The 14,367-nt window shown below is 47.9% G+C and overlaps 3 long non-coding RNA genes across 3 annotated transcripts; 2 read left to right on the top strand and 1 right to left on the bottom strand.

Annotated features, from left to right (window-relative positions):
• The first annotated feature begins 1,800 nt into the window (after positions 1-1,800).
• Positions 1,801-7,238, top strand: LOC147656022 (uncharacterized). Its single transcript, XR_015279906.1, has 5 exons — positions 1,801-2,443; positions 2,538-2,633; positions 2,791-4,354; positions 5,511-5,713; positions 6,725-7,238. It is a non-coding gene; the product is annotated as an uncharacterized LOC147656022 (long non-coding RNA).
• Positions 7,239-7,920: 682 nt separating this feature from the next.
• Positions 7,921-11,014, bottom strand: LOC111925603 (uncharacterized). The gene is made up of 3 exons (XR_002862319.2): positions 10,873-11,014; positions 10,677-10,726; positions 7,921-10,595 (listed from the first exon to the last, which is right to left on the bottom strand). It is a non-coding gene; the product is annotated as an uncharacterized LOC111925603 (long non-coding RNA).
• LOC147656023 (uncharacterized) lies at positions 9,448-12,033 on the top strand. Its single transcript, XR_015279908.1, has 2 exons — positions 9,448-9,598; positions 10,001-12,033. It is a non-coding gene; the product is annotated as an uncharacterized LOC147656023 (long non-coding RNA).
• The last annotated feature ends 2,334 nt before the right edge of the window (positions 12,034-14,367 follow it).

Consider the following 14,367-nt stretch of genomic DNA (forward strand, 5'->3'; position numbering starts at 1 on the left):
TCTGAGGGAGGGATTTGCTCTCTCTCACCACTTTAAGCACACGAGCAGCAAACAAACCTGGAAAGTGCCAGGGGCTAACAAAGCTCTCCAGGTCCTGCAGGGAGCAGGGTTCCCTTCACAGGGCTGTGCCTCGCTGCTGGCTCTGTCAAACACTGTGCTCAGCTCTTCAGAAAGGACTTTTGAGGCACTCAGGTGCAGGCAGCAGCATCTTGGAGGGGTGAAACAGCCAGGCTCAGCCTGACCTGTCAATCCTGGGTGACTGCAGCTGTGACTCCAGAGCAGGATGAAGCCAAATTGGTGATTTTCAGAAATGTTTTGCTGATAACAGTGATCGCTCTAAGTTGCTGAATGGATGCAGACACTGCTGCCCTGCTTCCCAGATAAAAAGTGATTAAAGTCTCTTTAAGAGCTTCTAAATCTGCTCCTCAGAAATTCCATTAAGCAATCTAATTAGCTAATTCTATTAACTGATTAGGTGATATTAATTAGTTAATTTAGGGGGGAAATTTATAAAGCTATCGAAGGAAATACAGAAAAAGGAGGGGGACTTTCGGCCAAGAGCTTCCTTTCTTCACCCCCACAGTGCCTTAATTAGAAATTTTAATTAGCCATATGCTGGGGGTAGGGAGTCACTAATGGACCTCTGCTCTCCCCATCCTCTCTCCTGCTAGTCATGTGTCTACTGGTAATTCATGGTGTCCAAAGCAACTGTGGAGGTTGGAGGTTTGCCTTTTGGGTGTGTTTTCTTCCCTTTTAGTCCAGGCTGCACTGCACAGTGCACCAGACTATTGATTTAGGGGATTGAAAAAAGCCCAAACCAAACCTGGTGCTTAGGACAGAGCACCAGGGGGATGCTCTGCACATGGGACCCCTGGTAGCATCCAAAATCATTTTTTAATTTACAGTAAAGGCCCTGGGAAGCTGGTGAGGCTCCTCAGCAGTTTTACAAGGGAAAAGCCCCAGGCTGGGTGTCCCCAGGCTTCACAGAACCTCCTGCCAGAGCACATGGGTGGCCCATGGATGGTTTGAAACAAAGGTGAGCCAGTTTCCAGGCACACTCACAAAGGTCCAGGCTGAGGAGTCTCTCCTGGCAGCCTTCTGCAGCATTGACCAGATTGGAAACTTGGCCACTACTGCCTCTGATACCATGATTTCAGCTCCTCATGAGTACTGGCAGTGGTGCAACTCAGCCTGCAAATCCTCCTGACCTGTGAGGCTATACAGGACCCCCAAATTTGCCACAATGACTCTCACTGTAGCCCAGGTACGTGTGAACCCAGTCTGTCACCAGTTCCACACGGATCTAGCAGGGGGAGGCAAGAAATCTCTCACATGGCTGCAGCGATTTCTCCTGATGGGCAGCCATGGAGGAAAGGCTCAGTGTGCTCCAAGCACCTCTCACCTCTCTAAATGTCTGCTCTGCCTCTGCTCACAGTGTCCTTTCTCCAAACACAGTGACTCATGAAGGGATGGGAGTGTGCACCAGCACCACAGGGCCTCCAAACCCTCAGTGAGGTGCTGAGCTAATTGCATCCCAGCCACTTAAATAAGACTCCCACAACCATTAGCTTTAGTAACCCAGCTGGGCAAGGGCAGAGCCTGGGGAGCTGCAACATGAGGGACAGGGTGAAGTGACCGTGGGGAAGGTCCTGCAAGTCAGAGCCCTTGTTCTTGGATCAGGAGCTTCTTGGGACAGAGCTGTCTCATGCATCACGTCTGCAGCACTGTGAGAGACTGCTCTGGGATGAGTTCTGTCACAGAGCAAATGCAAATGAAGTCCTGGACCGTGGTGGCTCTGTTAATATTAATGCTGGCAGCGTTCCTGCTAAAAGCATCAGTGCCGCTGCCTGCCTCCTCCCGCGCCCACCCGTAGCAGGTTTCTGAATCCAAGAACTGACAGCTTTTAGTGTAAATTTTGAGGCCTTAAGCTTTCCAATTATGCCTGCACCACGCTTTCAAGTCTTCCCCAGCAACCGTCAGGTTCACGAGTTTTCAAAGGGGAAGGTGAGGATTGGTGAAATCCCAGGAACGGGGGCAAAGCCCTGGGGGTGACTCAGGCAGGAGCACTGGCACGGTTACACTGCACTGCCCACCAGGGTGGGTGTCCTGGCAGGGGAAGGAGCTGCCCCACAGATTCTCAAACTGATCTCTGCAAGACTCATCTCCTTACATGACCTTGTGGCCTCAACTAAAAATTCTTCCTGCGAAGTGGAAGGTGCGTCTCTCACCTGGGGAGGAAGCAAAGTGATTTCCAAGCTACGGTCCTGCTCCATGCCAAGGCCATCCTGAGACACACATCAGCATGGAGCCTGGTCTGGACTTCGTTTGAAAGGTGAAAAGCCACCCCAAGGAACAGATATTGCAGAGGTTCTCTGATGAAACCAATTTCTACCAGCCGTGGTTTGGTCCAAGCCAAAACCAGATGGTTTTTAAAAAATATATGGTAAAGTGATTGTTTACTGCCTCTCCTGAGGGGATTCAGGAATTGTCCTCTCAGATGGAATAAGTCCACAACCCCTGTGTGTAAAATCTCGTAGGAGAAGCAGTGTACACATCCCCTGTTACTCCTTGCTTTCTTGAAGATAGCAGCCACACCAAAAGGAGGATGTCCATGCCCAGAATGATCCAATAAGGTAATTTGCACACTCAAAATGCACACAGGCCATGGCCTGTTTCAAGATATTTATAACTATTTCAACCCAAACTTCTTGCTTTCTGTTTCTTTATTCTGTGCCACAACCAGTCTACACACCCATCTAGGTCTGCTGGGTCTTATTTATTATTTCACAGGACAAATGATTTTCTTCCTCACAGTTTGTGGGCACAAGGAGACTCCAGATGTGTTTTGTCCAGTCTGTCTCATCCTTCTTATCAAGTCTCACACAGAAATAAGTGCATTTTTTCCATGGTGTGTAATTCCATCATCATCCCCGGTAGAGGATGTGAAATGCCATGGCTTGAAAATGTTTCTAACATCTTTATGTCTCACTAAGAGGGGAACAATACCTGTAAAATCTCTGCTGAGAAGTGCCTCAAATTTTGCTTTTTGTGGAAGCAAAGGAGGAGGACAGCAAGGATGTGCAGCATTAAGTTTAGGTTATGGAAGGCTCCCATGTGGGAATAGACTGAATGATTTTAAATTCTTCCTCTGAAAGGAAAGAATTCTCGGAGGATATGATATTAGAGGTTGTAAAACCATGAATAAGAAGGGAAATATTAATATTAAACAGCTTTTCATAACTTCCCATACCAGAGGACCCAGGAGCACGCCAAAAATTTGCAATTAAGCACATTTTAGGCACAAAAGTAAGCATATTTTCCTGGTGCATATAGTCCACCCACAGAACTGATCACTGCAGCATGGTGGCTAGGCCAAAAGGCTGTTCAGAAATTCAGAATAATGGTGGATATATCGACCAGTGACTACCAAAAACTTTTGTCTGGTAGCAGCCTTCAATTCCAGGAGTCCTCCACTGCAGAGAACAACAGAGGGTGGCTTTTGAGGGAGCCTGGAGGGGGGACACGGGGGCTCTGTGGGCATCACCACCCTGCAAATGCTGTTCCTCTGCCTCCCCAGCTGCTCAGCCCGGGCTAACCAAGGCTCAGAGTGTACTTTTGCGAGGATCCCTGGAGCAGCAGAAGTTGGTACTAAAGTTCAGCTGTAACAGGAGCTTTGTTTAGTGGTGCTGGGACCAGAAGGTCAGCAGCAGCTGCTCTGCCAGGCTTTAACGCTTTGTTCACCTCCATGCTCTCGCCGTGCAGAGTTTCCTGTTCCCCAGGCAGAGCGAGGAAGAGCTTTCCTTTATTTTGTTAGCCCCATTATCCATCAATTTTAGCTCTGTGACAACACCATGGGGCTGGGCTGCCTGCAGCTCTGCTGGGCTGTAATACAGTAGCCAGCAGGAGTTTTTCACTGCTTTTTCTCAAGCAACCCCAGTGGCACCAGGAAATTTTGCAGCTTGTATGTTTGCAAAGCGCTGTTCAAACGGTGGAGCTTCTGCAGAGCCATGGGGCTGCACCACTGTCAGGATGTTTATATCAGTGTGAACCAGAAGGGCTCGAATGGAGTCCCACTTTGCAGGAGATCAGTGATTCAGAGGGTTCAGCTGCTATTTCCCAGTGCAGATCCCACCTACTCTGAATTTTCCTGAGCATCTGCAGGGCTGGGGAATGCATGTGTTAACCCAACAGAAGCCAGAGAGGGTTCAGAGGTGATTATAAGCAAGCAGAGGAATCTCTAGGAGGCCATGAAGTGGAGTGACTCGAGTGCACAATGGATATGCAGGAGTCCTGTGGCTGCCAGACCCCATTCTGCACCCTGGCACTATCCTGATTGCACCAGACAACACAGTGGGTAAGAGGCTCTTTTCAGCTCATCTACCTTTTTAAGCTGTTCTTGTCCTTCTTAAAGGACAGCCACATCATTGATGCCTGCTGGAGGTGGCTACAGCCTGGAATGACCCCCAAACTGTGCCTGGGAATCACTTGGGAAATGCCAGTAGGACCATGCCAAAGGCCATCTACCAGCAGGGACACTCATGTGCTGCTGCTGTGGGAGCCCATGCTCAGGACCTGCATCATTTACCTTGTGCACCCACCTACCCTGGCTCCTCTCAGCCCTAAAGATCTCCCCCCAGACCACCAGCATTTGCATTTTCTGCAGCTCCTGAGCAGCCAGCCTGGCCACGAGCTGCACCAGACCAGCCAAAGGTGCAGCTCAGCCCCCACAGCCCTGCTCCCTCCAGGGCAGTGCCATCTCCAGCCCTGGCAGCACGCCACGTCCTGTACACACAGCCAAGGCATCTCAGAGGAGATAAAACTACAGCTTCCCAAGCACTCACCCACCCTGCCAGGCCCAGTGCCACGTGCCTTCCTGCTGAGCTGCTCTCTGGGTCAGCTCCTCTCATATCACAGCTCTTCAGCAGCCCCTGCCTGGCCTTTCAGCTACAGTCCCTGGAGTTATGGCTTTAAATTGTACTGCTGTGTAATGCTGATAGCCTCTGCTTCCCCAGCCTCCTGGCTGAACAGTCATGACACTTTGACCAGAAACCTCAAGGAATTCCAATTTACTTAGAAATTGCTCCCCCGTTCACCAGTGTTTGCTGGTGTGAAGTTTCTCTGTAGCTTTGCCATTTAGTGCAAGACTGAGTCAGTGCATTTAGACAAGAGCATCATAATGCTGGCCATGTCACACACAGGGTTTCTCATGTCACAACCTGGCAGTACTCGCTGTCATCTCGTGATGCAGCTTCGGGACAACTGTGCTTTTTCATAAAATGCTTCGGGACTCTTTGTGCCCACTCAGAAATGGCTTGGAGAACTTGGACAGCTCTGAATCACCAGCAGATGCTGCTTGGCAACATTCCACAGGGGCCTGTGGAGTACATGCCATTCTCAACTGGTCACTGTGTGGAGGCTGCTTCCCCAGGTCACCAGTCTTCCTGTTTGTGATCACATGAGGACAAGGCTTTCCTGTACCAGGATGCTTCAGCACTTTCATTTCTGTCTAGATTTCTGCCATGAGCATTTGTCAGGCCAGACTTCCATGCCATCCATGTATTAGAAAAGAGGTACAGGAGAGCCTGGTGAAGGGAACAGCCCCAAATAAGCATTGCTGCCAGTCTGGAGAAGCCCAAGCAGCGTGGTACAGCCACAGCCATGAGGTCCACGTGCACCTACATCCCAGAAAATCTCCATCTGCCCACAGATGAATGTAAGGAAAAAGCCTTTTATAGTCAGGTAGAAGTTGAAGCCATGGAGGGGAAGTGGGATCATGTGAAGTGTGATGAAGACATGGCATCCAGCAGCTTCACCGTGGGTCGCTGTGGCAGTGGGAATTCAAGATCTGACTCTACACAACACACCAGACCAAACTCTCCATGGAAGTGAACAGCTTTCAGCTGCACCAGAGTTATCCTGGGGGCCAGTTTTGGTGTGTCATCCGTGGAGGGCAGCAGGAGAAGGCAGGTGTTCTTATCTGACTCGAGCCAGACCACGCAGTGCTGGCAACCCCTGGTGTGTAATCCAGGGCCAAGCCAAGAAACCTGATCAGTGCTGGGGCCTCCAGCTGCTCTTGCACTACATCATAAACCTGCTCCATACACCTGCTCATATAACCCAATTCCACAGGGGAACAGCCTCCCTGGCCATCCCCAGAGATCAGCTTTGGTCTGATGAATGAAGCTGGCCAGCCCCTGGCATTGTAGCTAATATAGTCAGCATTGTCTTCCTACTGCTCAGGGTTTGTTAGCATGCTTCAAGCTTTTACAGGATGAGTTTGGAGCCTTGGAACTGTCTTCTCCTTCACTGTTCAGTGGTCAGTAAATCCACAGAGTGATGCAAGCCACGAGAAGGTGCAGACACAAGTTTCTGCATGGGCAATCAAGACTGGCCCTTGTAACACCGTGAGCTGGAATGGGAATGCAGCCAGGGCTGAATGCAAGGATCTTTGTCTCACTGTCCTCTAGAAACAGACAAGGAGACACAAACATCCCTTGCAAAAGCAAGAGTGAGTTTTCAAGAAAATTTCAGGAACAATATTTATCTAGACTCAAAAAAGGTCCCCTACATCACTAAATAGCTCATACTAATGACAGTGCCTGTCAGGACAAAGCTTGATCCTTTCTGATCCTTGGGGTAAGCAGCAAAAGACTCAGGACCAAATGGAGGTAGGTTTGTATCCCACTCTCACCTTTTCATTCTTCCTTTTCCCCAAAATTCACAGGAATGTTTCCACAATGCAGCAACATAAAAGGGAATATGATACAGCAATATCCTGTGGAGAGGCAGCTGTAAGTCAATTATGAGCTACCTTTAAGCCAAGAAAAAGTCTCTGAATTTAAGAGGAGAGACACCAGTGAAGTCCTACTGGGACAGACTCTACAAATAAAAGAAAGAACATTTTTGCACCATTTCTTTTGAAAAGCACAGAAGAGCAGCACTGGGCAGCAATAAAGTTTTCCCTGTGATCCACCAGGGGACTCAAAGACGCCAGAGGAAGTGTACCCTCCTCCAATAAATGACAAAGGAACAGCATTCCCCCTTTCCTTGCTGGTTGCAGTGAAGTCAAAGCAGATGCAGTGACCCACAGCAAGTCAGGGTTTGAATTGGCCACTCCATGACCCAGACTTTTCCAAGAGCTCTAGGAAGATGTTCCCAGCAGAACCTTCAACTGGTCCATTTGTTACAGGTTCTTCTCCTGCCCCCACAGCAGGCTGGATTAAATAACATCAAGGACATCTGCTGTCTGCTGTTCTTTTTCTTTCATCCCTCCCCCAGGCAGAGACCAGCCTGGCAGGAACTCCAGCTCCCTTGCATTGTTTTGGATCTCCCTCAGGCAAAGAGGTGGAGAGGAGCCCTCCAGGTCACATCTGACAGTTCCTTTTAGCAGTGTAATTGTAAATATTTGGGACAAAAGCCTTCTGGATCTACTCAAACCAGTCTTTTGCCAGTGCAGAAAAAGACACACATGCCAGTGAGTATTTTGTTTAACTGTGTCCTGGCTCTTTCCTAACTCTCCAGGTGAGGGATGGGAGGTGACCTCAGGCCAAGCAAAGTCAGTCTGTGGTCTTTCCCCCTGGAGGCAGTGGGTAGGATCAAACCTGCAGCCCCACAAGTGTGTGACAAGCACCATAAATGTATTTGTCTTCTCATCTCCTGGTGCAATGGACCACTTCACTTTCCTGCCTCTGGTGCAGAGTCCAAGCCCCATTCCAGAACCCCAAAAGAGTTCTCCACCCAAAACCTCCAAAATTCCTAAGGGGTTGGCACCAAGAAAAAGATGCCACATCTCCCTGCCCCAAAACTAAATTGTGGCTCTTGGATTCCTGCACACCACTTGCAAAAAAAATAAAAATAAAAAAAAAATAAATAAAATTTCTCTTTTCTAAGAAGAGGATGTGGTTGTAGGTCCTTTCCAGGTACAGGTGAGCTGTCATGACACTGGTTTGGCCAGTTTGGCCAGGATTGGCCTCCCTTAGCCTGGATCCAGCCTTGCAGCCTCAACAGATACCATTCCTTCCAGCAAGGTAAGTTAAGGCAGCAGAGAGCGGGAGTAGATCCCTGTGCACATGCCATGTCCCACTGACAACCAGCTTCAACCCTCCCAATAACTTCTTCCTTTGTCTTTCCCTTGGTAAGATGTACACCTGGTGCCTTGTCTGGCCCTTGTCTCACTTGCTTCCCTGTCCCTGCAGCATCAAAAGACATCCCCAGAAGTGCTGGCAGTGCAGTACAAGTGCTTCTTGTTGCAGGGCAATTGATTTCACTGTCTCTGAGGCAGACAGCATCACTGGGGACTGAAATAACTTCAAACCAGCTTAATTGATTAAGCAAAGCAGCTGAAATGGATATTAGGACCGTGTATGGGCCACAAGTATGAAAGGCAAAGAGCATGGCAAAGCACATGAATGCCAGCCTCCAGCTGTGCTGAAGGGAGAGGAATGACAGGAAAACAGGGAACTTTTTTTCCTCATTTCATTCAATCTCAGCTTCACAGAACTGGAGAATAATTTGGGTTGTCAGGGACCTCTGGAGTTCTGCAGCACAGTGCCCCGATCAAAGCAGGTCTGGGTTCAAGGTCATCTCCAGTTGTACAGGGCCCTGCTCCATTGAGTTTTGATTCTCTCTGAAGTTGCAGACTGCTCTACTCTCCCTGGGCTTCTCCTCTAGTGCTTCAGTGCTCTCACGACAAAGATGCTTTTTCTTATGCCCAAAGTGAATTTCCCTTCATGCAGCTTGTGTCCATTTCTTCATCCTTTGTTAAAGCTGTCTTCTCAATATCCCTCCTTTAAACACTGCAAAAAGGTACCTTACCCCGTTTGCCTTCTCTCCTCCTGAGCTAAACATTCCCTTTGACCCAGAGTTAAACACTTTGACTTTTAAGTGAGAAAAGCAGCAGCAATGAGGGCTGGATTTTGGTGGGAGGGGTTGATGCCACCTCCCCTTTCAGCTGCTCTTCACACTTTGCTTTCCAGCTGAAATTGTTCAGCAATTTGCAGTTTGAAAGTGTAAAAGTGCTTCTGATGACCAAAAGTCACATTTCTCATCAGACCTAATACTTACTAGAAAAAGTGTACCCAAGGAAAATCACCAGAAATTGGGTTCCTTTGAAAAATTTCACCCATTCTCAGCATCCACCCCCTCAGCTCTCTTGGGTGTTAAATATTAAAGTAAGGAGTTGCTGGCTTTGATACAGAAGTAGTAATTCTCTGCCTGAGGTATTTCCTTTCCTGGCTCTCCTCCCTTTCAACTCGGAGTGATTTGATTTTTTTTTTCCAATTTTTTTTTTTTTTTAATTCTGTAGTATTTGCCTATTTCCAACACCTCCCCCACGTGGCATGATGTCAAATCAGCAGCAAGCAGGCCAGCAGGAATGTGTGTTCCCATTACATTCATCTCTAGAGGGGAAGTTTTTAAGACACAGTTGATAAAATCATCCTTCTGCAGGGCAATTGCTCAGCAGAAGTCGCTCTTGCAGGAATGTCACCGTGTGCTTCCCACTGCAGGGCAGCCAGGAGGCTCCTGCTGTTACCAGCAGATGGTTGGAGGGTCAGCACCACAGTGCCAGGGCTCTCTGGATGGCTTCCCTGGGATGCAGGTGAGCAGAATTATTGCTCTGTGTCTGGGGAGGAAACGCAAGACCACAGCCAAAATTTGGGAGCCCCTCAAAATGTGTTTGGAAGGGTCACCTGTGTCAGAGCCAGCACAATTTCCAGTGGTCCCAAGCCCAGTCCAGCTCTTGGCCTCTGCAATCCTGTGAGGGAGTGAGGTCTGCAGGCCAGTTTGAAATTTCCCCCTTGGAATTTGCTCTTTCCGTACAAATTCCCTCTTCTTATTACTTTTGTCCCATATCAAAGGCTAAGAGAACAGCAGTACCTTGTCTGTCTGAGAAATGAGATAGAGGCACATGTGAAACAAATGATCCCAGAATCATTTCCTTAACCCACTAACACATAAATGAAAGCACTTCAGTTTCCTCTTTTTTTTTTTTTTTTCAAAGAAACCAAATCCTTTCCTGTTCCAGCTCAGCCCAAGTGTTATTAAATCAGCCATCAGAAGATGACCAGACTCAAGGAATTAGATTAGAGAGACACCCACAGAGGAGGTGTGAGACCCCACATTTGTTACAGGTCTGAGCTTCAGCTGGCTCCAAGGAGATAAATGTGTGCAGTTCTGGGCTCTGCTCCCAGACCTGGGACCTGATCTCTTCCCATCCCCAGAGACCCAAAACTCTGTGTGCAGCTCTTACCACATCAGAACAACACTTAGTGAACCCCTCTGCTTCAAAAACTTCAGGTAACATGCCTGAAAAACTGTTTTAGGGGGGGAACTGAACTGGTGAAGACTCTGAACGTCATCATGGGAGGCAGGCTCCAGGAAGATGCATGAGCTGCGATGCTGCTGGTGCCCCACACCACTTTCCCTAATGCTGGGGACAATGGTGATCTATTTATTTCATTACAGACCTTTGCTGTGTTTTAAGCTGCTGCTAATTAGAAATGTCTGCTTCAATTGCCACTGTAACAGTGATTTAGTTTCATGTAGTTTTAAGTGGACTGAAATGTTTCCATCTATAATATTTCTCTCCTGCTTGCCTGCAAACAAGAAAGATAAATGCTTATCAACCTGACAGATAAGCCAGACACAATTAAAGTGAATTATTTAGATCAACTAACATTTATCAGGCAGTCACTGCATATTCCCATATTCCTGGAGTGTGGCCTTCCTGGACAACAAAAAGAGAGTGTATGTCTTGATTGCAGAAATCTGAAATACATTTCTTGCCATAGGGATTATAACAGGCCTTTGCAAACACAAAGATTTGTATCTTTAAAAAGCCCTGTTGCCACATATTTTCTATCAAAATCTCACTGTGAAACGTGGCAGTGGAGAGTCATCTGCATTTTCAGTCAACTTCATCAGCTTCTCCTTGATCTGAGACCCTGACCCACAAGTCACAGTCTGCCTGAGAGGTGGGCATGCAGCAGCAAAAATGTCCTGCATTTCCACACCCAGCTGCACATCTTCCCTTTGATGACATAAATAACCCTGAGCAGAGTTTTTTTTTGCAAGCAAGACCCTTAAATGTAGGCAGCTGTGTATCCCTGCCTGCACATGAGCTAAATATCCGAGCTCCCAGAATGGTGAACAGAGATCTGGGCCTTGGTTTGTTTGTCCAGTGGACACCTGACATGTCTCAAGGTTGTCACACACCTGTATGGCTGGTGCCAGCAAGGACCTTTGGGAGACCCTTCTGGGGCAGAGTTGGAGCCCATATCAGGGTTCTGAGCCCACCTCAAAGACACAAAGGGGGTGGGAAGGGAGTTGTGACCCTCCCCAGTCCAGCCCCATGGACACAGGGAGCGATTCACATGCTCAGCTGGTGCCTGTCCATTCTAGAGAAAACTGATTTCCCCCCCCAGCTCCCCTGGCTCTATTGAATGACTTCACCAGCTACAGTGGCAGAGAGCCTAGACCTCATTTGGACACCAGCAGTAGATGCCAAATTATTTTCATCTTAATTTCACCCCAAATTGCCTCTTGTGTGCACTGGACCAGGTCACATCGCCCTCAAGTGGAGAATGATCACAATGAGACAGAGATCACCCAGAGGCTGTTTACTTTTGAGGACACAGAAAAAAGCAAGGATCTACCCAGTCCTCCAGGACAACGGGTGCTGTGAAAGAGCTGAGTTGAAAGAACACAAAGATTTCAAAAGTCAGACCAAAGAAGCTACAATGGAGAAGGCCATAATTCACACCGGTGAGCCCCCACCATAACTCAGCTGCCCCGTACCGTTCCATTATGATAGCATCTCACCCAACTCAACATCAAAGAAAAGGTGGTAGCAAAGCCAAGACTATAATTCACCTCTCCTGGATACCCACAGTGTGCATTAATCACCAGAGAAAAGTGTTTGCTTTATGGCCTGACTCACTGTCCAACCAGCGTGCTGAGTGAGGTTGGGCCCCTCTGCTGAAATATGCAGGGTCTTGTAAAAAGAAATCAAAATAGGAGATCAAACTGAACTGATGTGAGCAGCCTGACTTCTGGCAGCTTCTAGCACCAGGGTGCTTGGCTTTGAAACCTTACTATTGTTCTTGGTTGGATTTTCTCCAAGTTACGACAAAAACAAAAACAAACAAAATCAAAGTGGTGATGTAAGAACAAGAGCTCTTTTATATGGAAATGTACTGATGATGCCCAGCCACGTCTAGAGAGAATAATCTGAACCTATAGATGAAGGTACAGCCCTTGGCAGCTTGAGGGAATGGCTGGTGGTAGTGACAGGTGATTATCTCCAGTTTGGAGGCTTTGCCAGAGCACAGTACTCACTGTGCTCTGTTTACTTGCTGGATGGGAGAAGAATGCTGGAAACAAAATGTTATGAATCCTTCACCTGGCTCTGGAAGGAACACAGCAGCAGCAGCAGCTGACCTCACAGGACACACAGAAAATGCAAAGCTGGGATCTCTCCCAGGAAAGGGACCTTCCCTGCTTACATATTTCCCTCTTTCAGCTCGATTTCTTAATCCCTTCTTATCTCCTGTGTGGGTGGACCTGTTAATTCTCTTCCTCCTTGTCTCTATTCTTTTCCTCAGAGTCTGCCCCTTCATTCAGTCTCCCAATTTATCTTGTAAACTTGATCTCCAGCCTTTAGAAATGGTTGAGCTCTCCACCCAAAGTGAATGGCACAGATCTGTTCCAGGTTTATGACAATCTGTTCTGGTTGCCTTGTATGTACCAAGAAAATGGTTGGGGTCAAAAGAAAGTGTCTTCTGGAAAGTGCATGCTTCCACTGCAGCATTGCCTGTGCCTAACCTTTTCCCAGATCCCCCTTCTAATCTCAGCCTGGAGCAGCATGTGTGCAGCCCATTTTACAGCACAAGGACCTAATTACATTTTCCAGTTGTGCATTTGAATCCAGCTGATGCCTGTACCCTTCCACTTTTACCAGGGCAGCTTTTCCTCTTTCATCCCTTCTGTTTTTATGCATCAGGCCGTCCTTTTCCACCCAAGCCCACTTAACACCTGCCCAGTTTGCTGATTGCTCTCTGGGAAGCACAAAAAGGAGCCCATGCTCTGCTGCACCATATCAGCTTTGGCAGCAGCTGATGGCTTCTGCCCTCCCCATTGCAAGATGCTTTCCTGCTCCTCCATCTCCATCCTGCGAACCATTCTTCTGGGAAGGCACCATCTCCTGACAACGTGGACAGGAGCATGGGCACAAAAAGGGAATCCAGCAAGGTACAGTTGGTCTGGGAACCAAAGCAGCTGCTCTGAGGATGGTGGATAGACAGGGGGTCACCACAACGGTGTCACCACAACAGCCAAGATACAGTGCAGTGGAGAAGTGAAGGAGGGGTTTAAATGCAAGAGAGAAGAGGAGTAATGCTCTCCAAGAATCCCTTGCTCATCAAAACCAAAAGCAATCTTAATGAGAAATGTGTTCCCCAGGCAGTCACAGTGACTCTGTTTAAGGGAGTTTCATATTCTATCCCCTACCAAGTTTCATGGAGCATTTCATGGCACGTAAGGGACCATCAAACTTTATCTCCCCTCTACAACAGGCTGTGAGCCAACCCCTTTTGGAGCTTGGCAATGTAGATTTGGAAACAGTTCTTCACTGAAAAGGAGGCAACACTGCTGCAGGCTGTGGCCAAGAGCTGGAGGTACCAAGGCACCAGAATCAGAGGTACCTCATGGCCTTTTCCCTGCAGGATGCTGGGGACTAAGGATGTGCCCCTGGATAATCCTGAATCTTAACATCATTCTGCAAACCAAGCTCATTGGCAGCAGAGAAGCCTGGATGAAGGTAGAGCTGAGCTGCAGGGCTCTCTGAATGTGAGCCAGCCCAAGCATGCTGGGCATAGCAGCTCTGGCCCAGCTTTGCTCAGCAAACAGTGGAGTCAGTACAAGTTGGATCTGTCTTGACCAGACCAATCTACAAATGATTACCTGGAAGGGCTTTAGACATCCTGTTTAAATCTAAACCTTCTGTGAACATCCCATCTTTACATGGGAAATGTAGCATGAGCTAGTCTGGCCAGTAGGTAGAGCCTGAGAATGTCAAAGGTGTGAAGTGTTTGGGGCTTTTCCTGGGGAAAAGGCTAAGAGGAACAGCTTGAGTGTCATGCAGCCAGGAAACAATTTTTTCCTTATTCAGATTAAGACAAAATGGTGTGATTGTAGCCATCTGTTTCATCTAGATGAGGATATTTTTAATTATTTCTTAAGAAGTAAAAGAGGGCCCAATTGCATTCCTGTCCCCAAGCTGGCATTCATACAATGTCCTCCACCAGCAGATGCCACAGCCTTGCATGAAATTTAGTCACAACACTTATGCCAAATTTCTAGTAGTCAATT

This window comes from Cyanistes caeruleus, chromosome 1, assembly GCF_971803275.1.
Source record: "Cyanistes caeruleus chromosome 1, bCyaCae1.hap1.1, whole genome shotgun sequence".
Lineage (NCBI taxonomy): Eukaryota > Metazoa > Chordata > Aves > Passeriformes > Paridae > Cyanistes > Cyanistes caeruleus.